Here is a 25,827-nt window from a genome sequence, read left to right as displayed (position 1 = left end):
ATGTACCTGATGTCACCTGATCTTAAAGACTAAGAAAAAAGGAGCTTACCTAACCTACCTGCTGCCTCCAGTGTACCTTCAATCTGAACACACGGTTGTGATAGGAATATTAGCGATGCTAGATGCAGTCTCAGACAGGAAATGTGTTGTATTTAATGTCACATTAATGATCGTTACGACTGTTATCTTGCCATTAAACAATCTAAAGCTCACTATAGATCCTGGATGAGGGAACAAAGCCGGAAGAAAACTAAACAGAGGAATTCTCGTATTATTGAGTCTCATCAGAATGATAGCTGCGTATTCTAGAGAATTGTCAATTCCAAATCCACTGATGATCCACTATTAGAAGGTGGCTTTAACGACAAGTGGGAGAATTGCATTAGGAGTACCTTAGGGCGGCCAAATGTTTCATCTCCCTCCCCTGCCATTATTACTGATAGATGGCTGCATATTGGAGTAGTAGATAATGCACTGAGATCATTAAGACTCTTAAAAACTCTAAGGCCCTAGGCCCTGATGGCCTGGGCAACGCAATAATTAAACTGAACCAACTTTCTTTGTTACTGAATTCTCCCGACGTACGTTGGTCTCATACAGGGGTGTATCCTTGCACCTACTTTATTCAATCGCTATTTGTCGTATCTTCCACAAGGCTTATTGTGAACGGCTAGGTACGGATCAGACGCAATGGCTCGGCTATGCCAATGATTTGATTTAGTTCTGCTCAACAGTACTCTGTTAGGACTGCAACTTCAACTTGAAAGTTGTGCGGTTAATGCATGTTAGGGAGAATTATCCAGAATGGCTAATTTCCCTTACCTACTGAGTCTCTCAGCAGCTTTGCTGGATTTCAGGATTTATTTTTTCACCTGGTAAGAGTGTGAGCCTTTTTTCCCACTCTTACATGTGTTTTGCTGTGTGTGTTTAACATTTTTGTGTTCATAGACTGTGGAGCCTCACCTACTCCACAGGCATAACTTTTAAAAAACTTTTAATGTGTGTTACACAGCACCTTCAGTGCAGTGACACAGGGTTGTCTTTTAGACTTCCCAACTCAGACTCCATTTTTGGGTCTGACTACTGTCTCCCAGAAACATATAAAGTTGCCATTAACTTTATTAGCCTCTGTAAAACCACAGACCCAGTACAAACCATCTTACATGGAGTACTGGAAAGGGTTAATACTTATCCCTTTTTGTCTGTTTCTCTTAGAGCATTGCTTCGCTCCCTTTTCATCAAGACTTGGCTGGTGGCAGTGGTAACTACCCTATTTTTTCTACGGCAGTTATCTTAAATAACCTTGGTATTGTTTTAGGCTATCTTGGTAGCATCAAACTTAAACCCGCTAGACCATATATGTTTTATTATGGTTCTGGCTGGGTTTATTCGCCATTTCTTTTTGTAAAAGTCGTTCTCGTGTTTTACTCTGCGCGCCAAACCGGATTTGATTCCTTTGTTCAAGTCTTTTGCGGGCTTCTACGCAGAAGCCCTCCTTAAGCGCCTGTATGTCTGGGGGGGACAGGATGTGAGGGAGGGGATTAGGACTCCCTGCACAGGGTCTCCTTGGAGACCCATGTTGCACTCTGAAATGATTGGCTGTGGTGACTGTCCCGGTGGGACAGCCAACCTGCTGTGTGATTGACAGCCAGGGTGTGTGAATGGGGGAAAACTGCATAAAAAGCAGGTCTCTGGGTCTGGCCATTGGAATGAAATAACCGATGAGAAGCTGACGGAAGAGGACCCCTACCACGACTGAACCGCACGGTGAGAAGCCCTCCTGCAGGTCCGAAACATCAAACTCCAATGACAGAGAAGATCCTCCAGGAATCTTCTTCCCCCGAGCTGGTGGGACCAACCAGCTTGCCCAAACTGCAAGCAAGGACTCCCTCCTCTGGACGAATTCGCTGTACAGAGCTACAGTGTGCTGGATAGCCAGGAAGATCGGACCCTGCTTGGGTTTTAAGGAGCGCACCTTTTATTTGTTGCTTTGCTCTGCTGCTGGTTTCTTCCTTGGGTAGTGCAGGACCCTCCAGTCTTCCTCTTGTGTCATTCAGACAGTCGCTTCAGGAACCATGAGCCTGCAGGAACTACCAGGAACGTCCGCCTCAGCTACAGCTTCTTCTCCATTTAAAGGTACAGTGCAAATCCGGTTGTTCATTTCGTTCAGCCGCAATTAATGTGTGTGAAATCTTTCTCCAATCCAAGGGCTTGTCCTTCTCTACTCTTTAAACTCACTTTTCTGCTGACCAACTTCGTCCGGAACTCTTGACAAAGACTTAACCGAGAACTACCCTGAACTGTGTGATCTTGAGCAAAAGACTTTTGTCCTATTGACTTTGGCCCTAAGCCTTTTTGATTTGATTCCATCACTGTAGTTCCTCTTTCTAGATTGCCCTGCTTACTTACCTGTTGGTTCTGTTCAATTTCTGCTAACTTTGTCTTTACCTCCCTTTTAAATTTCTGGAGTGCCATTTTGCTCCCACTTCATTTGTGAGCTTAACTTGTCTGGAACCTATTGGAGGTGGTGTGGTGCATTAAGAGTGTGATTTTTAAACTGCTTTACTTTAGTGAAATGTTATACAGTTGATGTGTAAATAAATGTATATTCTTTTACTCAGAAACCTTGAGACGGTGTTTGTTTGAATCATAGTAATTGCTGTCCTTTGTGTAACTATTGATACTCGTCACTTGCTCTTGAGATAAGTCTAGCTGCTCAGCCATCGCTACCACTTTTACTGTGTAGTACAGGCTTGTACCAAAGGTGAATTTGTACTGTCACTTATAGTCTTAATTCTGTGTGGTATTCCCAAAGGATACTGCATATAATTCTGCCTAACAATGCAAAACATAACTGGTTGGCAAATAACAACAGCAAAAAGAAAATCATGATTTCAATTCCCGTTCTGCCAGTAAACAGAACAGTTAAGTAGGATTTGGAACACGCTCCTCTTGATATTGTTTCCACCTATGAATATCTTTGGATCACTATTGATAGTGAGCTGACTTGGATCCTGTAGGTAAAAATATATCGAAATGAAGGCACGACAGCAACTTAGTGCAGTCCTGCGGTTTGACCGAATCCATAGTGAATTTTTAGAATAGAGGCTTATAATGCAAACATTATTAGATCTATGCGATTATATGGATCAGAAATTTGAAGCAGGAAACAGCTCTCCTAACTTATTAAGATTGAGGGGATGTGCCTCAAGGCTATAACTTGCAGTTTTAGATCGAGTCAAATAGAATATTTATATTCCAAATGTGGACTATTGAGTATAGCCGGAGCTCTTTCTGTAAGGATTAATTAGCTTTATTGGAAGGTGGGAAATAGCCTTGATACCTCTGTATTCCACATAAAACCTTCTGCTGCTTCAATTTCTTTTATTGGATTTGAAAAAAATCTTTCCTCAAATTGATAATGGATGAAGGCTGCAAGTGGAGTACCCACTCTCCTCGGCTGCCCTTTCCATAGATTCAAACAAGACATTACATTAGTTTGTTATGCTGTAGACCAGGAACAGACTAGTTAACTTGGCCACTAAATCACTCAGCAGAGAATATCTATTGCAGCTCACCAAATGAGTTGCCATACCACACTATTTTCTAGACTATCCACATAACAGGATTATTATTGTATACCTGGGGCTGAAATTCAATCAAATAAATACGCTTGAAGTTTTAAGGACTCAGATGGGCTTAGATAAGCAACATAGGTATTGCAGGCTAGAATATTGGAAACAGCTAAACACGTGATCTACTGCAAATGCATTACTAATATAAGATTGAGGGCTTACAGGTGCCTGGGAGTTCTGAACCAAAATGTCGATGATTCTTAACGCATTTGGGAGCTGTTCTTTGAGGGTAACGATGTACCTATCATTTACTACCTGACAAAGATGTGGCTTTCGATAAGAGGTTTTAGAAATAGTTATTTTTGAATGCTTTATTATATTTTATGTGCTCATGATTGATTATAAATTGTATCCTATAGTGATTAGTTGTATTAAAAACCGTATTGGCTGTTGAATACTAATAAAAAATTTAAAAAACGGTGATATTTTATTTTAGCTATGTGTTATTTTTTACACTTTTTAAAAAGCCTATCACTTGACTGCCATGACTTAAAGGGATAGTCTAGTAAAAAATGTTATTTCAAAAATAGATAGGCCACATTAAAAAAAAAAAAATCGCATCCTCCGTTTTAAAACGTCCTATGTAAAATTTTGAGCTATTCAAGCTCAAAATTCGAAAAAGCAAGCACAGGGGGGCCGCCATTTTGTGAAATGGAGGCCCTCCTGTGCTGGCTTTTGCTTTTGCGGCACTAATGAAGGAAAAGCCAGCCAGCTGTAGTAAACAAAGTCTACCGCTGGGTGGCTTTCCCTTCATTAGTGCCGGGACTCGGAGGACGCGGACCGGAGACCAGAGCAGGAAAGCTGCAGCTGAATCTCGGTAAGTGCTATTTGTTTTACAAAAAATAAGCACTAGCTGCGGTTTTTTTTCTAAGTTTTCCGGGCTGGAGGAGCCCGGAAAACTTAGAAATAAAACCGCAGCTTTAAAAACGTTGTATTTATGTTTGCGGTCGCTTTTGAAGCGACCGCAAACATAAATACAACGTTATTGTGGTGGAAAACGCTGCGGTTTTTCGTTCCAAGTTTCTCAGGCTCCTCCGGCTCGGAGGAGCCTGAGAAACTTGGAAAGAAAAACCGCAGCGTTTTCCAACACAACCGCGTGTGTTTCTGCCTGCTGTGGCTATCACTTTGGGTCTCCGGTGCTGGAGCACCGGAGACCCAAAGTGAAAGCCACAGCAGGCAGAAACACACGCGGTTATGTTTACATGCCGCGTAGTGTTTCTACCTGCAGCTGATTTCCCATTTGGGGCTCTCGGGCTCCCCGTGGGGAGCCCGAGAGCCCCAAATGGGAAATGCTACGTTGTCTGCCTGAATCTGCTTTTCCATTTGGGGCTCTCGGGCTCGGAGCCCGAGAGCCCCAAATGGAAAAGCAGATTCAGGCAGACACAAACACGGTTGTGTTGGAAAACGCTGCGGTTTTAAAACCGCAGCGTTTTCCAACACAATAACGTTGTATTTATGTTTGCGGTCGCTTCAAAAGCGACCGCAAACATAAATACAACGTTTTTAAAGCTGCGGTTTTATTTCTAAGTTTTCCGAGCTCCTCCAGCCCGGAAAACCTAGAAAAAAAACCGCAGCTAGTGCTTATTTTTTGTAAAAAAATAGCACTTACCGAGATTCAACTGCAGCTTTCCTGCTCTGGTCTCCGGTCCGCGTCCTCCGAGTCCCGGCACTAATGAAGGGAAAGCCACCCAGCGGTAGACTTTGTTTACTACAGCTGGCTGGCTTTTCCTTCATTAGTGCCGCAAAAGCAAAAGCCAGCACAGGAGGGCCTCCATTTCACAAAATGGCGGCCCCCCTGTGCTTGCTTTTTCGAATTTTGAGCTTGAATAGCTCAAAATTTTACATAGGAAGTTTTAAAACGGAGGATGCGATTTTTTTTTTTTTAATGTGGCCTATCTATTTTTGAAATAAATTTTTTTACTAGACTATCCCTTTAAACTGTAGGCCTGGTCTAGAGACGTACTCTCGTGAGTGCCGGCCAACTCTCGTGAGAGCAGAGGGGAGGAAGCAGAGGGCAGTGCGCTCCACGAGTTATTCACGGCGCGGGCTCGAAGAGGATCACACCGCAGGCCCAGCACCCCTGCAAAGGAGACAAGCCCCCAATCCTCACTTGCCATCCACACCTATCCTATTACAGACCCTCATGAACACCTGGTGTGTGCTGCCACCTGCTATGACCCACAGTGATGTGCTGTCCTGACTGTAAGCTGGTAATAAAAGCAGCATCACACTTGGCCCATCACACTCCCCACCAAATATGAACCCCATCGTTTTTCCCCCATTTCCAGCACTGGTCTGACCAATATTTTACAATTTAAACACGACAGTTTTGACGCCCTCAAACAATATCTTCTAGCCTAATATAACGTTGAAACCCATTTCAAAGTTGGGGGACACTATTTATATGCTTAAACTTTTATGAGTTACTCTGTGATTAAAAATAAAAAAAAATACCGTTTCATAGTTCTCAACCTTTTGTGGGACCTCAGCGGGTGAAAAGACACGATTTTGTTACTGGCGGCTGACAGCCCACTGACTTATATGGACGTTTAAAGGGCTTGGCGGGTGCCAACGTCTAAGTTGAGCGGCACACCGTTTCCTTCAGGCAATACATATTTGATAATTGAGCGAAAAGAGGCAGCTCCAACAGGCAGCGTGCTGAAATCTGCTCACTTGGCCCTCGTCAACTAGTTCCTGTACACCCGCACAACGAACAACAAGCCGGGGAGGAGACGCTCCGCCTCCCAGGCCCGCTGATTGGCTATTTGGTAGGTGAGGCGATGTCACGCGTTCCCGCCTCCTAGCGTGTGGCACAGGGCGGGATTCCCACACTCAACACGCGTCACACTCCCTCATAATGCCTGTGGTGAGTGAGCACTCCCGGCATCCCCCGCGCACGATTCCATGTGTAGTGAGAAGAATGCTATGCGAGTGATCTGCAGCAGCCGGGCGTGACGCCGCCCCCTGGAGCTCTGCCATGTAGGTCATGTATGTGGCAGAATGCGCTGGCGCGTCATGGGGGCGTGCAGCGCTGTCAGCCTACAGGTTGACCTCCCAAGTGACTCATTAGGCGTCTGAGGGCGTTCAGCTGTGAAATGATACCGCTGTGTGTACAGTGTAACATGTCACCTACAGTGGAAATCCCATCAAAACCGATTCCCACCGCACCTGGCAATGTTGTAGAAAGTACATTAGTGACATGTCTGGGCCGGCGTCAGTGACGTGAGCCACTTCTTATTGAACGAATGACTTAACAGTTGATTTGTTTTAATTGAAATATCATGATGTTCTCTTGGTTTTTAATATAAGAAATCCAAGGGTCTGAGTCATTTTAAAGAGAAGATTTTTAGGATCCTTTGGTGGGTGAGCGTACCTGCTACCAGAAGCTTGTGGCATACTTTGCGTGCTGGTGCACTCCTCGCTGCTTTGGCATGGGTCGACGAGAGAAGTTTATCTTGCTGATAGTTATGATCTGTCAGTGTTGCTGAGCTTGTGCCTTCTGCAGCTTGAACCCCTGCACACTAACGGTGCGTGTTGCCTGGTGCTCAGTTTAAACCCTCCCTTTGCTCAGCAATGATGACTTTTTTCTTATCTCCTGCATTCCCTTCCTGTTTACTAAATTGCAGTAGATGATCACCATTTCCCTGACTTAGTTGTCAATTTGCTAGGGCGAGTCTGGCTTTTTGTCTCTTTTTAGTTTGGGCTATTAGGTGTCTAGAAGCCGAATCTATTGTATTAAAGTACAGGTAGGGAGGAATGGCATATGAGGGAGGACACACAGCTGTAGGTGTTGTTTGGTTATTTGTCTACTCATTGACGGCACATTTCCATGCTAATCTCTATGGCCATTCCCATCCTTCCCCGTCTAAAATACCTCCTCATGGAAACTCTTAGAGCTCGCTTTAAACAAGCCTTAGCATCAAACTTTGCTCTCAAAGTGCCTGCCAGTGTTTTTTCAAAGCAGTCATCTGAATGTTAATGACTTAATGGAGTTGTAAACACGCTAGTGTAATAAAAAATTCTTACTAAGTCTGTCTTTAGCCACTCGATTTATATGCACTCTGCATGTCCTTCACTGAAGTCTTGTTAAAAATAAGCATTTGCAAGGCCAACAGTTTTGGCTTGTGTATAAGTATTAGATATTTGCCAAGCACTGTTATTAGTTGCCCAGGTGCTCAAACCATTTTGCACTTGCTACCATCAATGACTACAGCTGTGCCTGGCAAGTGCCTTTCCCATGTCTACAAAAAAGCCCAAACTGTGGGCATTGCAATTGCGTGTTTTTTCTCATGGCCAATTGCAACACCAGAGTGATAGCCTAAGAGCTTCCGTTATAGCCACTCTCTGGGGTTGGGTTCACAGAAGCATTGTCTGCTTGGTACTAGCTTCACTGTCCATCCATGTAGGTATTTCAGAGACATTAGTACGCTCATTAGAGGAAAGTTTGGGTACCTTGCATCATGCACTCTCGGCTTCATCATTAGAAAAAGTAACCACATTTCTAGTTAAAGAATCATCCTGAGTGAGCTCTTTTTTCTGACTTTGTTTCCAAGGGGCCCCTTTTTTTGTTCTATCACCTTCTAGAGCAGGGTCGCCTATCTGTTTTTTCCCCACCTCCAAAAAAGGTCCTTACCTCCTCTTCCCCACACTGTGGGGGGCAGAGGTAGATGTTTCCAAGGGGCCCCTTTTTTTGTTCTTTCACCTTCTAGAGCAGGGACACCTATCTGTTTTTTCCCATTCTCCAAAAAAGGTCCTTACCTCCTCTTCCCCACACTGTGGGGGGCAGAGGTAGATGTTTCCAAGGGGCCCCTTTTTTTGTTCTTTCACCTTCTAGAGCAGGGACCCCTATCTGTTTTTTCCCCCTTCTCCAAAAAAGGTCCTTACCTCCTCTTCCCCACCCTGTGGGGGGCAGAGGTAGATATTCTAAGGGTTCCTACCTTTTGATTGCATATTTTATTCTTTTATTATTATTGTATTTATTGAGCGTGCACCTAGTTTTGAGAAGCAACAGAGTGCTTTACAGAGGTGTACAACATTACAGATGCATAACGGAGCGCTTTTCAGTGGTAACAACAAAGCAGATATACAGCGGCGGGTCGGATACATAGGAAGACAGAGGAGGGGTACAGCTGTACCGGGTGGCGGGGATGAGAGGGGCGGGCGGCGTCTAGCGAGTCAGGTGTCGCAAGGGGCGGCATGATGGCCTACATGTTGAGGAGGAGAGACTCATTGAGGTGGGTTTCTTAGGATTTAGATGACACTTGCCCATTTCTTCCATTTGGGAGGAGCTGCCATCAGCGTCAAGGATTCTCCAAATGTTCTAATACTAATAGATGATGTTTTGCTTTTGCTTGGCCACGTGTAGGGACCTCAGAATTACACCCCCTTATACCCTGATAAGACAAGTTATTGGACTCAGACGGCATATAAAAATGGCCCAATACAGGTCCTTTATTCACACATTATACATACACACATAACATATAGTCAATTATACGTAAACATAGAAAAAGAAAAGCTTCACCGCTAATATAGTTGCAGAAGACACCTTCATCTCAGCCACCACAAAACTGCTTAATCCCAGAGCAGGTAGGCAGAGAGATCACTAGTAGTAACAGGGTCTGGAGCGGAGCGTCCTCCCTCTCAGCGAGACTGCATCACCCGGGGGTCCAGTTCCATCTGTCTTCCCAAGAGGAATACCTCTTCTCTTTATGGGGGAATCTCTGCCCCTCAATGGTACCAGACTGCCCTCGGCCGAAGAGCAGACAATAAGCATGAGGAGCCAAGAGTGGAAAATTCCAGCAAGAAGTGGAAAAACCCAGCTTCTCCTCCTTGCCTTCTTTCCCAGTCCTCTTATCACTGCACCTGCAGAATACTCCGACTCCCTTTCTGGCTCGTCCTTCAGTGAACAATACAACAACTATTCTTCACAATTAGCCCAACTGACATCATTATGTGACCTTGCCTCAGCTGCAAAAATGCACATCTACCTACTAAGCCCACGAAAACGTAGGCTTTCATTGCAGTAATGGAAGTGTATGTCCAAAATGGCTGCGCTTCGGCGCCATGTTCTTAACTCATTTTTCGCACACGTACTTCACTCCACCCCTTGGATAATCAACTACCATAACCCAATGGACGAAAAGATGGTTCCCAAAACGTATGAAACATCCTGCACAGATTTGAAACACATGAAATACAACAGCAACAACAAAGTAAAACAAAAAAAATCCCCAAAGTCCAAATAGAAACAGAAGGCAATGCCTCAGGAATCCATGCAAACAACTGACCCCATCCAATTCCGCTCCGACCTTGTGTAACCCAGGTAATAAGATCCTCTCGTCAGGGTTTGTTCTGCATGATCAGCACCTTGCAGCTCCGTCTGAGCTGCTCTGGGCCTGGGGTCACGAGGTGCGACTTGGGTCCTTATACATTAGTCCATCTACAGGGTGACATCCTCATGGTTTTAGTAGCAAAAAAGCGTCTGCAAGCATATGCACAAGCTCTTCTGGCGTCTTGCGTTTCTGTGGTGCATTAGTTAGCCTATGTGAAAAATAACAACAATGCATATTTGTGAGCATGAGTGGTCCTCTACGTCATAACACTGAGTATGTTCTTCTGTGGGCTGGTGTGTGTCTGATCCAGGTGCTTGGTGGCACGCGTGTTCTTGTCCGTTGGTTATGTTGTCATGTCATCTCAAACAATGGTGATACTGGTGGGTGACGTCTAATCGAGTTGGTCCATATGGTTGGTCTCAGCTCCACCCGAGGTCCCACCATGTGCTGTGTATGACGCACAGTTGGCCTGGGTGTGCAGAGCATGGCCATGGTGGATCTTGACGTCCGGTGCAGCAGTCACAGGGCTGAACTCATTCTGCGGTGGGTGCTTAGGTCGTGACGTCATAGGCCATGGTCTGGACGGGAATCGGGGGAAGGGATCGTCCCATTTTCCCTATTCAGTCCCCCTTCTGGTCGATTTGTCAACCACAAAATTATCCACTCTTTTATCTCCTCTCACTCGCCATACCTTTGTTATTCCTGCAAGGTGTCCGTATCGGTGAACGTGATCTTCAAAGGACCAGTACATGTATGTGCATCCACCACCGGGCTTACAATAAACCCATTTTCCAACGTAGCTCTTCGGGTTTTGTGGATTCTCAACTTTTATCGATGGTGGGTACAGGTCTGCTTACACTATCTGTTGCCACAGCCGTTCGCGTTCCTTGATGATTATATCTGCGTGCTTGTCGTCGTCAGCGGGCATTAGCACGTGCATGCCTGTCATTTCCTCTGCAGTACGTTTCAACTTTGCCATCCATAACTTTATCCCCATCACTGAAGCCATTCTCAATATCATGCATCCTACCACAACCGTGAGGCCATCAGACAGCCATGCTGGCATCCAGGACCAGATATACAAAAAACAGCTACCATCCTTCTTTACTCCCTTTGCTTCTTCTTCCATCTTGGCATGCATCTTGGCCAGCTGGGATACTGCTGCAGATAGGGTGTCGTCCTCGTCGGTTGCAGGAATGAATGTGCAGCATGAACTTTTAGCATGAAAGTTTTTGCACAAACACCTCCTTCCATTGCTGTTAAAAGGTCTAGCACGTACTTATTTTGTAGGGCCACCATCCATATTGACCTCAGTTCCTCTTTGATTGCGTTGAATCCGTTAATGTTGGAGTTAATCGTCATCATTAGCTCCCATCTTGTTATCTGTAGCCATTTTGCATTCGCATACGCCTGCACTCCTGGATGTATCACAGAGGAAACAAACATTGCTGCTCTGTTAAATAGTCTGTGTGCTGGTGGAATCTCACTTAGTGCTGTTTCTGACCTTCCCCACAGGTAATTTCCAGTCAGTGGTTCTCCTTGTCTTTTTACTCTGGATAATTTATTCTCTGTAGTAATGTCACTCCTTGAGGTGCTTCCTGCTTTTTCCAGGGATCTTCTCTTCCTTTTGTTTCCTTTGTCCATTTTAGGGAAATTCTCCAGGTTGATGTGTTTTTGTGGTACTACCAGGGATGGTACGTTGACGTGTACCATGGTACATACCCCATTCCATGGGCCTCATTATAACTCAGGCGGTCCGGAAATAACGGTGGCGGTAAACCTGCCGCCACCGTTGTTTCCGGACCGCCTGATCCCGACTCCTGCAGGCGGGAGGTGATGTTCCCGCCAGGTCTGACCTGGCGGGTTTAACACCGCCCGCCTGCTGGCGGACGAGGAAACACCGGCAGCATTACGAGATGTTGCCGGTGTTTCCATGATCCCCATTCCCATCGAGTCCTATAGGACTCGATGGGAATGGGGATTAACACCATTCCGCCTCCGTGATTCCCAGAAAACCAGGGTGGTAATGCCCCGGTAATTCCGGGAATCACGGAGGCGGAATGGTAAGACGAGTCCGGCGGTAACCAGGCGGTATTACCGCCGCGGTTACCGCCAGACTAGTAATGAGGCCCCATGACTGTGGTAAGCTGTTGTAAACTTTTGTTCCGCAGGCCCAATACTGATCCATCAGTACGGCTGTTCCTGCTCCCCCCTCAGGAATCTTTATTGTTCTTTTACATCCTTCGTTTACTCCAACATCAACCTCACCATCGTGCTGGTAACATAGTGTAGGTGCTGCAACGGGTATTATCGTTATTGGTTCCTCTTCTTTGACCAACCATGTTAGCAGCGCTGCACTCTTTGTCCGTTCCTTGTAGCATTTGTCGTTTTCCTCTTGTACTGTCATTACTGATGATTTTGCCAATGTCACTACCTTGGTTCCTTGGGATAGCCTAGTGTGTTTCCATTTTGTATTGCGGTATGTAAAACTTGTTAAGTCTTGTGAGTCAGGGTGCAGTGGTATTGAGAAGAACACATTTTTGAGGTCAATCACAGTGAACCGTGATGCCTCTGCAGGTATTCCGCACAGTATCCTTGCTGGGTTAGCTGTTATCGGGTACTCTGACTCCACAATGTGGTTAAGAGGTCTTAAATCTTGAATGAAACGCCAAGACCCTCCCTTCACCTTGCGCACTGGGTATACCGCGGTGTTGCATGGTGATTCTGATGGTATCAATATTCCTCTTTCCACTAGGGCACTTATTGTTTCATAAATCCCTTCATCAGCTTATTTGGACAGTGGGTACTGCTTCCCCATGGGCAGCATTGCTCCCTTTTGTAGCTTTATTTTTACCCCTCCAATGCTTTTTATGCATCCCACATCACAGGGACTAGTAGACCATAGTGATGCGGGCAAAGCTGCTAGGTCTTCCTCAAACAGATCTGATTGTGTGGGGACGGGCGTCTCTAGTGCCATTGCCATTTTCTGTGCTACTTCCTTGTATGTCACTCTCAACCAAACGTAGACGTTCATCTGGATCACCATCTCCCCATCTCCTACTTCGTCTGAGAACAATTCCTCATCTGATACCTGTGTCAGCCTGCATCCTTCAGCCAATGCTATTACTGCCCTCCACGCTTTCCCTTCCCCATCCTGAGCTTGAACTGCAATGTAGTCTTTGGTTGCCACAATACTCTCGATGACCACTGATATTATTGCCCCTTCTTTCTCAATAGTGGGCATTTCTGTTCTGAAAAGGTATGCTGCTGGCCTCCTCCACACCTTGCCCTCAATCCCCAGTAGCAATGTCTGATCCGTATTGGAAGATGTCCCTGTCCACTGGTTCTGCCCTTGCCACTGTCTTGCCACAGTAAGCCTGAAGTATGTGTTGTACGGTGAGCATGTGTATGCCTGGTGTTGAGCATACTATTCCCTTGTCAGTGAAGGATATAGTCATGTTCAATCTGCTCATGATGTTCTCCCTAGTATATTTACTGGAGAGTGATTTGAGAATAGCAGTGGCAGATAGAGAGATGTTATCAGTAAAAGGAACCAGCCCTCAAGCCCCGGAGAATCCTTGAGTGTTCATGGCATCGCCTGACAAGTTGAACTTCCCTTCCCTAATACAGGAACTAGTGGCCCCTGTGTCAAATAGGAAAGAAAATGTTTTGTCACCTATCGCCACCTTTATGCATGGTTCCTCCGCAGGGTTAGGTGTTACCAACAGGGTGGGACACAACAAGGCCGTCTGTGGGCTGTCCTATTGGGGGTACAATGATTGTCTGTTCCCTGTATATGGGTTGTGACCCAGTATCATCACTTCCCCCATTTGCGTCTGTGGCATTGGCTTGTCCGTAGGTAGTTGTGTGTTGTCTTGTATTTGTGTGAGCTGTTGTATCGTTTGGATGTGTTGTTGTGCCATTGTCATTTGTTGTTGTGCTTGGTGTTGGGCTGGCTGGTGCTGCATTTGTTGTGTGGTGGGCGTCACATACGTTTGCTGCTGTGGTTGTTGTGGCACTTGTTGTGTCATGTGTGTTTCACCCATTTGTTGTAGCTTTGGTTGTTGGTAGTAATTTTGTCCCGCATTGGAACCCTGTTGCCCTTGTTCTCCCCACCCTTTTTGTGTCGGCCCTGCCCTGCATGTGCGTGATACGTGTCCTCCCAGTCCACAAGTCCAGCACGTTAGCGGCTCTCATGCTTGCCACGGGTACCTTCCAGTGTTGTCTAAATACCCCTGCTGTCCGTATTGGTTGGACCCTCGGAACCCTCCCCCTTGCATGTGTCCCGTTTGACTTAATCCCCTCCCTCTTGTTAACCCACCCCTCCCTCTGTAGTTGGTGGTATAGCCGTTACCCATTGGTGTGCATCCACCCCCCATTGGTGGTGTGTATATGTGTTGTGCTGTGTATGGGGGTGGTGGTGGCAATTGCTGTGTTGGAATTGGTACTTGCTGTGACAGTATTGCTGGTAGTTGTGACTGCTGTGCAGCGGCTGGTGTCAGTGGGGCGGGGCTTGTTATCAGTGCACCTCCTACCTTTGAATGAACAATACACACCACTTTAGACACACACAAGCAACAGTATCGGCCCCAAAACCTCTATTTTAGACACCGTCTAACTGTGCCGATTTGTATCTACCACTACAGTGTAATTTCCATACACAGATATCTCTTTGACCAATATCACCGAATGTGAAGGCATGAATTCAAAAGTCCTAGGCTTCCTTTGTCGCACATTCGGGAGATAGGCATCCAGTTGAACATACCATACACTTTATATTGTAAACTGTGAAGCACGAACAAGGCCACGGGGCGTACAACCCACTCATGTCAAAGACATGGAGAAAGTCCACTTGGAATGCATTTACATTTGTAACAAGACAACACGCATTCGCACGAGTCGGATCTTTATATTGTGCAAATACATTCAACTTTAAATATACCACTATAGTGTAATTTCCAGATAAAGGTAGCTCTCTGACCGACATCACCGAATCTGCAGGCATGAATTTACAAGTCCTCGGTTTCCCCTGTCGCATTTTTTTGAGAGAGGCACTCACCAGTTGAACATACCGCACACTCTAACTTGCAGCTTTATAAGCACGATCGGGGCCACGGGGCAAACAATTCACCCATGTCCAGGACATTATGCCATACCGCCAGGTTGGAGAAAGCCCATTTGGAAAACAATTACATATGAAATATGACAGCGCGCAATCGCGCGAGTCGGATCTTTGCATTTTGCAAATTCATGCAACCTTTCCGAAGCCTACCGGAGGGGGCGGACTCTTTACAGACGTATACACACCCCTGTGGGTCTCGACCAACTGGCAAAACGCAATGGTGCCACCACTCCATTCTCTCACTCTCCCTTCCTGGCCACATTGAACCCGCAGTCCAAGCCCCCAGTTGCCTAGCTACAAGCTTTAGACGCTGGACCTCACCGACCACTCCATTTCCGAACGCGAAAAGAGCAACTTAGAGCTCCCGCGAACTTGGGAACACAAACTCATTACGGATGATCGCCGTCACTGATGTTTTTCTAGGTAAGCACGATCGCTGACCTACACAGATGCGACACCAGGTTTTAGAACAATTCTTACATAAACCGAGACATAATGCTCATTTATTTCTCTCTACAGGAACACTGTCCTAAAAGAACATTAAGACGCTTGCGCATACCTAAACACACACACTCAGGTATTCAGCAGGACCTGACAACTCGCCCATTTTCTGAACAAGAGGACCACCTCACAGACAGAAATAGGCAGCAACACCGAGGCATTTAAAAACAGGGAATCATGGTAGGTTTACTATTTTTAATTTACTCCTACCAGGTTTCGTTTTGACAACAGAAGTAAATGGGAGCTGTGAGACCAATATGAGAGGTGGTACAACTAGTCAATACACTTCATTTATTTTAATATAGGACAAGGAACACCATTGATTTATTATATAGGCATCACCTGTGAACCTGGGATTCACCCACGCCGAGTGTCCCGGCCATTCCGCCGCGAGGTCGTGTCGGAGCCACGAGGATTGGCTTGCAGCCTCAATCTCACATTTCCAGAGATTGTTAAACCCCTCCAGGTAAGAAATCTTTCTACCTATGGTGTGGGCTTTGTAGCTCAACATGCAAAACTTGTCCCCACAGCCTTAAGCATGCTTGTTCTTAAACATGGTTTCAAGCATGCATCTCGGCACTATGCCCAACATTGAGACTCAAGCTCTATTATTTTTCCCTTTTTCCCCATAGGGTACCTTGACTCCACCCTGATGAAGGTGGCAGCATAAAACCACCGAAACGCGGATAGAAGTAAGGGGGTCTGCTTCCAGATCTGAGGCTGGCCACATGAACAGCAGTCCTTTTGGACTCAATGGACTATCTGGAAGCACACTGATAAGTTATTACATTATTTTCCCCCTAAACGCGTAGGCAGACCCAATGAGGGCTTTTTATGCAATCCATTAATTGAACCCCGAAAAACTAAGATCTAGCTCCCTAGCAGACGGGATAGAAGTCTCTGTCACAAACTATATTGTTTAGAATCCCTCAACATAAGAAATATGGATTTCCTAACAAAAATACACTAGCAGACGCTACAGAAATGAATGTCTGATCAATTGAAAGAAAGTCTTGATCCCATATTACACTGGTATAGGAGGTCTAGCCCTGAATTAAGACTAAAGGCTGTATATATGTACATATATTGAATGCCGAGTGTACATAACAACTTTCCAGTGTATTCGATCAAGATCCTAATTGTTTTTACAATTGTCAAATCATTCTTATATTGTTTAGAACTTCTCTTCAATTTCACTTAAAAAAGATTATCAACTCCTTTTTTCTGTACCTAGAGACATTTATTCTTTCTCCCTTAGCACTGAGTTTCTGTCCACTTTTAACTATCACTTCTTTTTTCCACCCTCCCCTTTTTTCAAAATAAGGCTGCAGGGTCATCTAGCTACACATTGTCTCATTTTTGGCCATATATTATTTTGTTTTTGCCTTGTATATAATTTGATGTGTACAAGATTTATACTGTATATCCAAAATGTTACGCCATATGTGTTGTTTTTTTCATATAAAGCATGCATTGAATGAGATGTCCGGGATTAGATTTAATATAACCCCGGCAAGAGGTACTTTACTCATTTGGCACATTTCTAAGGTCTACAGTACCGCGTTCCTTGCAGCGATTTGCCTTTTGTTAATCAGTGCACCTTCCATGGCATATTTTGACAATTTCTTCTGAACCTGTTTTGCTTCATCTGCCTTCCTATCTTCTTCTTTCTGTTTCACCTTTTCTTGCCATAACCTACAATGATGTACTATCATCAGCTGTATTTCTGGCCATGCTTTTGGTTCCATTCTTACAAATTTGTTCAACTGCCTCTGTACTGGTTCTGGTAGCCCCTGTATCAGTATGTGGTAGAAAATTGCTAATGTTTTGTCCCATGGCTCCCGCGTTTCCAGGCGCCACATCTCCTGAATTTCCTGGAGGTATCTGGGTATTGTAACCTCAGTGCTTGCCATAGTGTGTGTCTGCAATTTGTGAATGGTGCCCCGTCATGCAAAGTGTCACTGATGGTCACCCCTGGGTATCCCGCCCTTTACCAAATGTCACATGCGGCATCACCCAATATGGAAATTAATAACCCCTTGACATCTCCAACTGCTAACTTGTGTCCTGCAGTTAGCTTCTCCATTTCATATATCCAATTTCCTGCCCCTCCGCTCAAAGATGGTAGTCTGCATTTAATGTTCTCTTTGTCTGCATGCTTCCATGGTACATATTGTGGCCTTGCCCCCATCTCTCTAATAATGGCATTTGTGTGTATTCTCTTATCTCCCCTGGCATGCGTCAATGTGGTGATGTGTGTGTGTCCTCACTCTCCCCTTCCATGTCAGAAAATTCCTCGATAAATTCAGTAAGGTATTGTGTAATCTGTGTGTCACTTATGCCCTTATGACCTCTCCATTGACCTGCTTGGACCTTGTGTGTGGTTGCTGATCCCTCCATTCTGCGTCCTGGGAGGTCTCTAAGCCTGTTGACGTATGGCGTGTGCTGTGCTGGTGGCGTCATTGTTCGTTGTGTCCCCTCCCTTTGTGAGTTTTTGCCCTCTCATCCTGTTGTTTCTCCTTCTTGCATCCTACTTTCCCATGATGACCCGCAGCCTGTGCGTGTGATATATAGGTTACTTAGCCCTTCTCCACTCCCGTCACTCTGACCTCTGCAGGATCCCTCCTCCTCCTCACTACAAAAGCCGTCTGAGAATGTCAATTTTATGCGTGGGTGTGCTCTTCCCACTGTTACAGTTTCCAAATCTATATCTGTGTACTCACCTGTCTCCTCCATGTCTCCCCGTACTTGCAGTATAGCTACCTCTTTACTACTACATGCATTGATCTTACTCCTGGGTGCTTGGCTTGTTCCTCTTAGCCCTTGATTGCTTCGTTGGTCTTCTTCACTCTCTAACACCGTTCTCGCCCTGCGAAGTTCGTTCATTATCGTGTCACTTACCTGTCCTAGCACCCTCACATCTCCTCGTATGGCGTCACTTACCTGTCCTAGCACCCTTGCGTCTCTGTCCTTGTCGTTCCACATCCCGCCCTCTTTTGCCAGTATACTCTCTATTATTCTCCCTTCCTCGTATATATGTGCGCTCTCTGATATAATCTTCTTCCATAGTGTCATCTCCTTGTCATTCTCTTCCCATTCCTCTTCTTTCCTCCTGATCTCCCGTTGCTCCATACGTGTTATTCTTTCTGCAATCCCCCTTATGCGGTCCTCTTCCCTTTTGTTGCTCTCTTCCTCTTGCTGGTTTAATCCTGCACGCACCTCCTTTCCTTCTCGCGTCTTCACCTTCCTCTCCCTCTCTTTTTGCTGGAGCTGTCTAATCAATACGCTTCGTGCCTCCCTCAGCTCTGCTAGTTTTGCCTCCAACACCGCCTCCTCTTCCTTCGTCATGTTTCCCTCTTCACTGGAACTTACCTTGCTCCCTTTCTGAGTGTGTCCTACCTGTTCCTCATCTACCTTTTTTATCACCTCCTCCTCTTCTCCTGTTACCGTCCCCCGAAGCTTCAATAACACCTCTGCTGCTATCCATTCGTCTGCTGCTATCCCTTCGTCTGGTCCTATACTCGCCAAATCTATTTGGGCCTTTTTTGTTACCAGAGCTTACCTGTGCTTGTTTGGTGTCTACTGTACTCCCTATGCCCAGTCCCTTTTGGTAGTGGTCTTCTGGCGCATATGGTGGTGGGCTGTATGCAGGGTTTGAGTATCCCTCAGCGGCTGTTAACTGGGGTCGTGCTGCTTCTCTAAATTCTCTCATGGGGTACAAACCCTCTGTCTCTTTCTTTACCTCCTTTATTGGGTATGACCCCTCTGCCTCCTCATCGCCCTCCTCGGTGCTCCGTGCTGCATCGCTGGGAGGAGGAGGAGGAGTCGTGGGCGCACTACACCCTTCCCCTTCGCACACCTCCTCTTTCTTTACCTCCTGCATGCTCATCATCCCCGGGCTATACCCCTGAAACATGCTCCAGGGGTCGAAAACCTCTAAGTGGCTTGCCAATTTCTTCCGCTTGTATGTGTTGTGTAGATACGCTAACAGTGCATGTTGTGCTTCCATTCTAAAACTACCGTTGGGTGGCCACGGCATCCTTATCTTCTCGTCCGTCCCTTTGGTCCATTCAATACTGTATTTTACTATTTTGTCTCTGTGCGGTGGTAGTGTTGCGCAGATGAGCTGGAGTGGTGTTGTTAATGTGTGGAACCCATTGTCGGCTCCTAACCCATAGTACGAGGACATTTCCAAATATGCAGATGTATATACCACTGTTACCTGGCCCCATAATTTGGGGACTTCCGACTTTCCGCTGTAACGAGAAGCAATATTGTTATTACAGTACTTTCGTGCTGGCCACCACCGCTCTCCTGTTCTTCACAATGCTAATGCCCCCTCAGACCCCTCCTTTCGGAGCTAGGGCCCCCTTTGACCCGTGGCACGCAAGGCCCCCTGCGTCCTCGCGCCCGGCGCGGCGTGCTTTTGAGCCGCCCTGCCTTCTCAGCACGGCCGCTGCTCGGCGCGCCTGCTGCATTCTTCTAACCCCTCCTCCGTCTCTTTTCTGTCCCCACTGCCTGAACAGTGTATGCCCGCCTCTTCCTCTTCCCACTGATTGACCCGCTGCTCAGCGCAACCCCCTTTGGTTGAGGACGTGCCGGCGTTCTCCGTGCGCAGCCACCTGTCCCCCTTCGCTCCTCCTCAGCCGTGTGCCGTTACTCTAATTACGCTGAAGAAGACCGCAGTGTCCTATGTAAGTCCTATGGGTGACGTCACCATCTAGTACAATGGGTTACCTGTACGTACAATTGCAATATGAAATGCGCGCCAATTTTGACAATGTTGTTTCCCCACAACCCCCAGGCTGTCTTCCCACCGCACCCGGAGTGGAGTATTCATCAATCACTTTTGTTATTATAATTGTGCAGCACCCACTGCATTGCCTTGCGTGTGATACGCCCCCTCCCTAGGGGGCTTAACCAACCAACTATCTTCCGCACTGAGAAACAATCTAGCTACCTCTTGTGGGAATACGTCATCTATTCACCGAGCTAAAACACTCAATTAATAGGAATCCTCATATATTCATTGGAGTACAACGCCAACTCATAGGAATGCCACACCCCCTGTACATGTGTCCGCGATGTAGACCAATCGGCACGATCTGCCAGTCAGCAGTTAAGAACTTAACGCTCCACCGAGCACGCTCTGTAACACCAGAAGGGACGGCTTTCGCTCCGTTCCCCCCTTACAACTTACACATCGATCGCCGCTGAATGACCAAAATCTTTCCTTAACACACTGTAAAACCACCCGCCACCCTGTTCACAATTCCTCCCGCCACCCGCACCACATTACACTGCTGTTTGCGTGTGCCATACTCGCATCGGGCTCTCGCCTGCCGGTGCCGCTTTGCTTCGGGCACCCCTCCCAATCAGCTTGCCGCCTCCCCTCATCTGGACCACATCTGGACACTCGGCAACGGCGGGCGGGAAATTTCAGAAGTCGACTCCCGACGGCCAATCTCCGGATTGCGCTGTCCGGTCGTCTCACAGTTCCACGATGGTCTTGCAGTCCTCCAAAGGGGGCAACGGCAGAGGGGGCCGCGTTGCCGGGCCACCTTGACGCAAAAGGTCTTGCTGTGGTCTATCTCACCCTCTATCTCAGCAGTGCCTCCAACTTGTCGGGGTAATTTCCCGGGGGCCGGCAAGGCCGTCAGCGTACCTCCGGGGTTGGGGAGGCCCCAACTCCTCCCACGACCCCAAAGGAGTATGAGGCGCACACAAGAGCAAAGAGTTACTTCTGTTTATTGCACAAAACAGGCAGGGACAGGTTCTCGAACCATAGGCACCCAAGGAACTTCTCAACAGTGATGGACTCGCAGGCCCTTTTTCTAACCGGATGACGCTACTACGTGCGTCACCTGGGAAAGCTTGCCCCTAAACCTAACACTATCTCGGGTTGGCTCCCAGAGTGGTGGGGTCTGTATAGACCATATAGGAGAAAATGTTATTGGTAGAGAAGGGGTCAGGTGGTAAGCTTGGGTCGTCCCTAAGAATTTCTATATAAAAACAGTTACATGGGGAAAGTTAGTGATTGGTTGAATTATAGTGTCGTCAGTGGTTAGCCCCTCGTATTCTGATTGGTTCATCCGCGAGCCCCCAAGCCTGGGACAATCATTGTTCCCAGCTCGCGATGTACCTGGTGTTGGCAACAATGTATGACTATGTGTCAGTGGGCGGACAATGGACAGGTCTTATTACTAGCTGTTGAGTGTCCCTTTCCCATCGCCACCGGTGTCCAACTTGTAACTTCGTTGTTGCAGTCCGGGTCCCAGACGTGGGACCCCAGAGCTTCTCTGGTCCTTGGAGCTTGGCATCGCATCATGTCGGCCTGGTCACGTGTTGGGAGACCGTGGCTGAAGCAGAATTACGGGTATTTGATTTGTATTTCTGCTCTGAGGAGTGTTTAGCAGTGGCAGGTGTAAACTTGGCGCTGGGAGCGTGGTTTGTAGATTGCAACTTTGTGGCCTTGGCTGTAGGGCTTTCATCACGGTTTGTTCTGCATGATCAGCACCTTGCAGCTCCGTCTGAGCTGCTCCGGGCCTGGGGACTCTGGTTTGCGGCCTACCTTGGCCTAGTCTATGGGTGGCAGCATACAGTCCATACATAACACGGGAGTTGCGAGGTGCGACTTGGGTCCTTATACATCAGTCCATCTACAGGGTGACATCCTCATGGTTTTAGTACCAAAAAAGCGTCTGCAAGCATATAACGAGCTCTTCTGGCGTCTTTCGTTTCTGCGGTGCATTAGTTAGCCTATGTGAAAAATAACAATGATGCATGTTTGTCAGTGTGAGTGGTCCTCTACGTCATAACACTGAGTATGTTCTTCATGTGGGCTGGTGTGTGTCTTATCCAGGTGCTTGGTGGCACGTGTTTTCTTGTCCGTTGGCTATTTTGTCATGTCATCTCTAACGATGGTGATACTGGTGGGTGACGTCTAATCGAGTTGATCCATATCGTCGGTCCCAGCTCCACCCGAGGTCCCACCACGTGCTGTGGATGACTCACAGCTGGCCTGGGTGTGTGGGGCGTGGTCACGGTGGATCTTGACGTCTGGGGCAGCAGTCAGAGGACTGAACTCATCCCGCGGTGGGTGCTTAGGTCGTGACATCATAGGCCATGGTCTGGACGGGAATCGGGTGAAGGGATTGTCCCATTTTCCCTCTTCAGGTCCTCTCCCTCCTTCATTTCACTTCTCTTTATAGCTCCCATATCGGAAGTATTCGGATATAGCACTCGGAGCGCGTTCCAAATTGCTGCTGTACAATTGTTAATCGGTGCTCCATCATGCGCGGTGTTGGCTGTAGTCACACCAGGGTAACCTGCCTGTGTCCATACGTCATCAGCTCTCTCACCAAGTATGGCGATTAGAAGACCTTTAATATCCCCTATAGCTAATGTATTCCCTCCCGTCATTTTTTCTAACTCATGTATCCATTTTCCAATGCCGGAAGTTAAATTCGGGAGTTGACATTTTAAGATTTCCATGGCATGGCATATACTGTGGTCTGGCCCCTTCCTTTTACAAGAAGGGGAATTGTGATGCTCCAAACTCATTCTCATCTCTCATCATTTGTCTATCTACTGCTGGAGTAATATTCCCACATCGCTGTCTACCTGGCAATGACCTTAGCCTGCTTACATAAGGCGGGGACTCCCCCTCTTACCATGGGGTTGCCCCTTATGTCGGTCTGACTGTGTCAGTGGCTCTGATGCCTTGGACATAGGTATCTTTAAATCTGACCATTTTACTTCTTTGTTCAAAGGCAAATGTTCTTCTGGATTACATGTATCACTCCTAACCTCCCTCGAGAAGGTATCCCTTTCTTCATCTGATACTTCTAGTGCCCAACTCATGCAACTCCTCTCATCGTCATCTCTATTTAATGTTAGTCTGTCTAAAGACAGCTCCTTCTGTCTCGCACTACAGGAGGCTTCCTCCGTGTCATACAACTGAGTACTCCCCAGGCGATCATTTTTCCCTTCCTTTGTGCTTCTTTCTCGGCTTGCATTTCATGGTATACCTTATCGATCGTTTCCCCAATGCTTTGCGAGTCAAACTTGCCTTCTAGATTTACTCTAGACATGCCTGGTAATGACTCGGACGCAGGAAAGAATTCCTCTATGTCTTCCCAGTTTACCCGTGGATTGGGATTTCTTACTTCCCTTTCCAAATACTCAAGATCGCACGCTCTCTGTCTCCTTTTACGTTCCATGTCGTCATCGACTTCTCAGCGCTTTCTCGCCTCTTCTCTTACTCTATCTTCCTCTTTCTTTTTCATATCCCTTCGTTCATATGCCCTTCGTATTTCTTCATCTCTTCGTCTCTGTATTCTTTTCTCTCTTATCCTTTCCTGTTCATCGGCTTCTATTCGTTTCTCTTTCAGCCTTTCTTTTTCATCGGCTGTTCTGCTTTTATTATTACGCTTTCTTTGCTCTTCTGCTCTCTCTTGTTTTTTAGCTTGCTCATTTTATATAACTATTCTCGCCTTTGTCTATCTTTTCTTTTCGCTCCTTCTTCTCTCAATCGTTCCTCCCTTTCTTTGTATTTTCTATCTTGTTCTCCTTGATCTCCCCTTTGTCTTACAGCTTTGATGTCTTTACCAACGTGTTTAAGTAAAATCTGCCCCCCAACCATTCATTCTGTGCGAGCGTTATCTCATCAGTTTTATCCTTATCTCCCTTCCATCTCTTTATTTCTCTCCTTATGTCTAGAGATGTGCTTGCTTGATCACTTCTGTCCTTATCGCGTCTCTCCTTGTTCCTCGGGACTTTGTAGGTTATATCTTTCTCGGTATCCTTCTCTGGGCCCTCGTCACTACTTTGCATAGTTGTCTCGTATGACGGATTGCTATATCCAATCGCTGCTTTAAGTTCTCTTAATGGGTATAACCCTTTGTCTTTCTTAATCTCGTCTTTCATTTCAGACAGGGCGGGGGAGCAGAAGGCTCTTCACCCCCCCTCTTTGAATATATTCAGTATCCAATCTAAAGGAGGCTCCTCCTCCTTCTCATGTTCAAACATTTTCCAAAGCTCTAGACTCGCTAGGCGCTTTTCTAACTTTTTTCCTGTATACGCAGCATGCAAATATGTCATCATATGCTGTAGAATGCTCTCGATAATGATCTGCCTTGTGGCTATGGCATAAACAATTTGTCTGTGGTCCCTTTAACCCATTCTGCACTGTATTGTTTAAGTTTAAGCGCATGCTTTGGTAGCTGTTTGCAAAGATGCACTAATGGCGTAACTTCTTCCATTTCTAACTTTTACTTTTTTGCTACCACTTTACTTATGCTTTAGTTACAGTTTTCAGTTTTATGTTACAATCAATATACACTTATGAGCAAGCACCAATCGTCGCATGCTCCAATCCCGTCACAATGCAATTTTTTACTTTAATCTTGCTAAAAAACAACCATCAAAGTTTAATCTTAAAATAATCACTTTTCGCGTCTTAACTTCACGTTTCTTCTATTACTCTAAACATTTATTTTTTCAACTCTGACATCATTACACCTTACAACCACATGAAACAAAACACACGACTTGACCGGCCACATGTACGTGCACCTCACGATCCTCTCTTAGGACTCGTCTTACCCTCTATATTCTGCTCCGATTGGAATTTAAGCTAATTCCTTCAAGAAAGTCGACGGCCCATGGTATCTTATGTAACCATCAATCTCTGCTACCAAGTGAACTGGAGGCTTCCTGCCCTTTAAGATGAGTAGCAATAATCTGGAGATAGATGGGGATGCAGATTTTAATCAAACATCAATATTTTAGACAACGCAAATAGCTTGGCAAAAGTTCGTCTGTTTTAATGCAAATATTTAAAGCAGGGAACACAACGAACATCAGCAATCGCTCGATACTCTCGCTCTCAATCATTTCATAATAAAGCTGGGTTCTTAAACCCATAATCGGTCATAGCTGACGTGTTGACCTGAGTCATTACCAACATCATCCTACATGGCAAACAACTAAAACTTATCAGGAAGCGGGATTGGTTCAAAGTGAATAACTAAGTATTGGTGTTATATCTGTATGGAGTAACAGAGAGAAATAATTGGATATTTAACATCAGGTGGGGCAACTAAGCCCTCCCTTCAAAGTAGCCACTATGAACGTCACTAAATGTACGACGTCCCATTGGCTACACAAACTATAGGACCCCCTGACTATGTGGTCCCCTACAATTGGTTGGCTTCTAATCCCCGTCAGTAAC

The sequence above is a fragment of the Ambystoma mexicanum genome, chromosome 6q (assembly GCF_040938575.1).
Source record: "Ambystoma mexicanum isolate Mex_15411 chromosome 6q, UKY_AmexF1_1, whole genome shotgun sequence".
Classification (NCBI taxonomy): Eukaryota; Metazoa; Chordata; class Amphibia; order Caudata; family Ambystomatidae; genus Ambystoma; species Ambystoma mexicanum.
The sequence above is the reverse complement of the archived record's forward strand: the minus strand, read 5'-3'. Positions refer to the sequence as shown.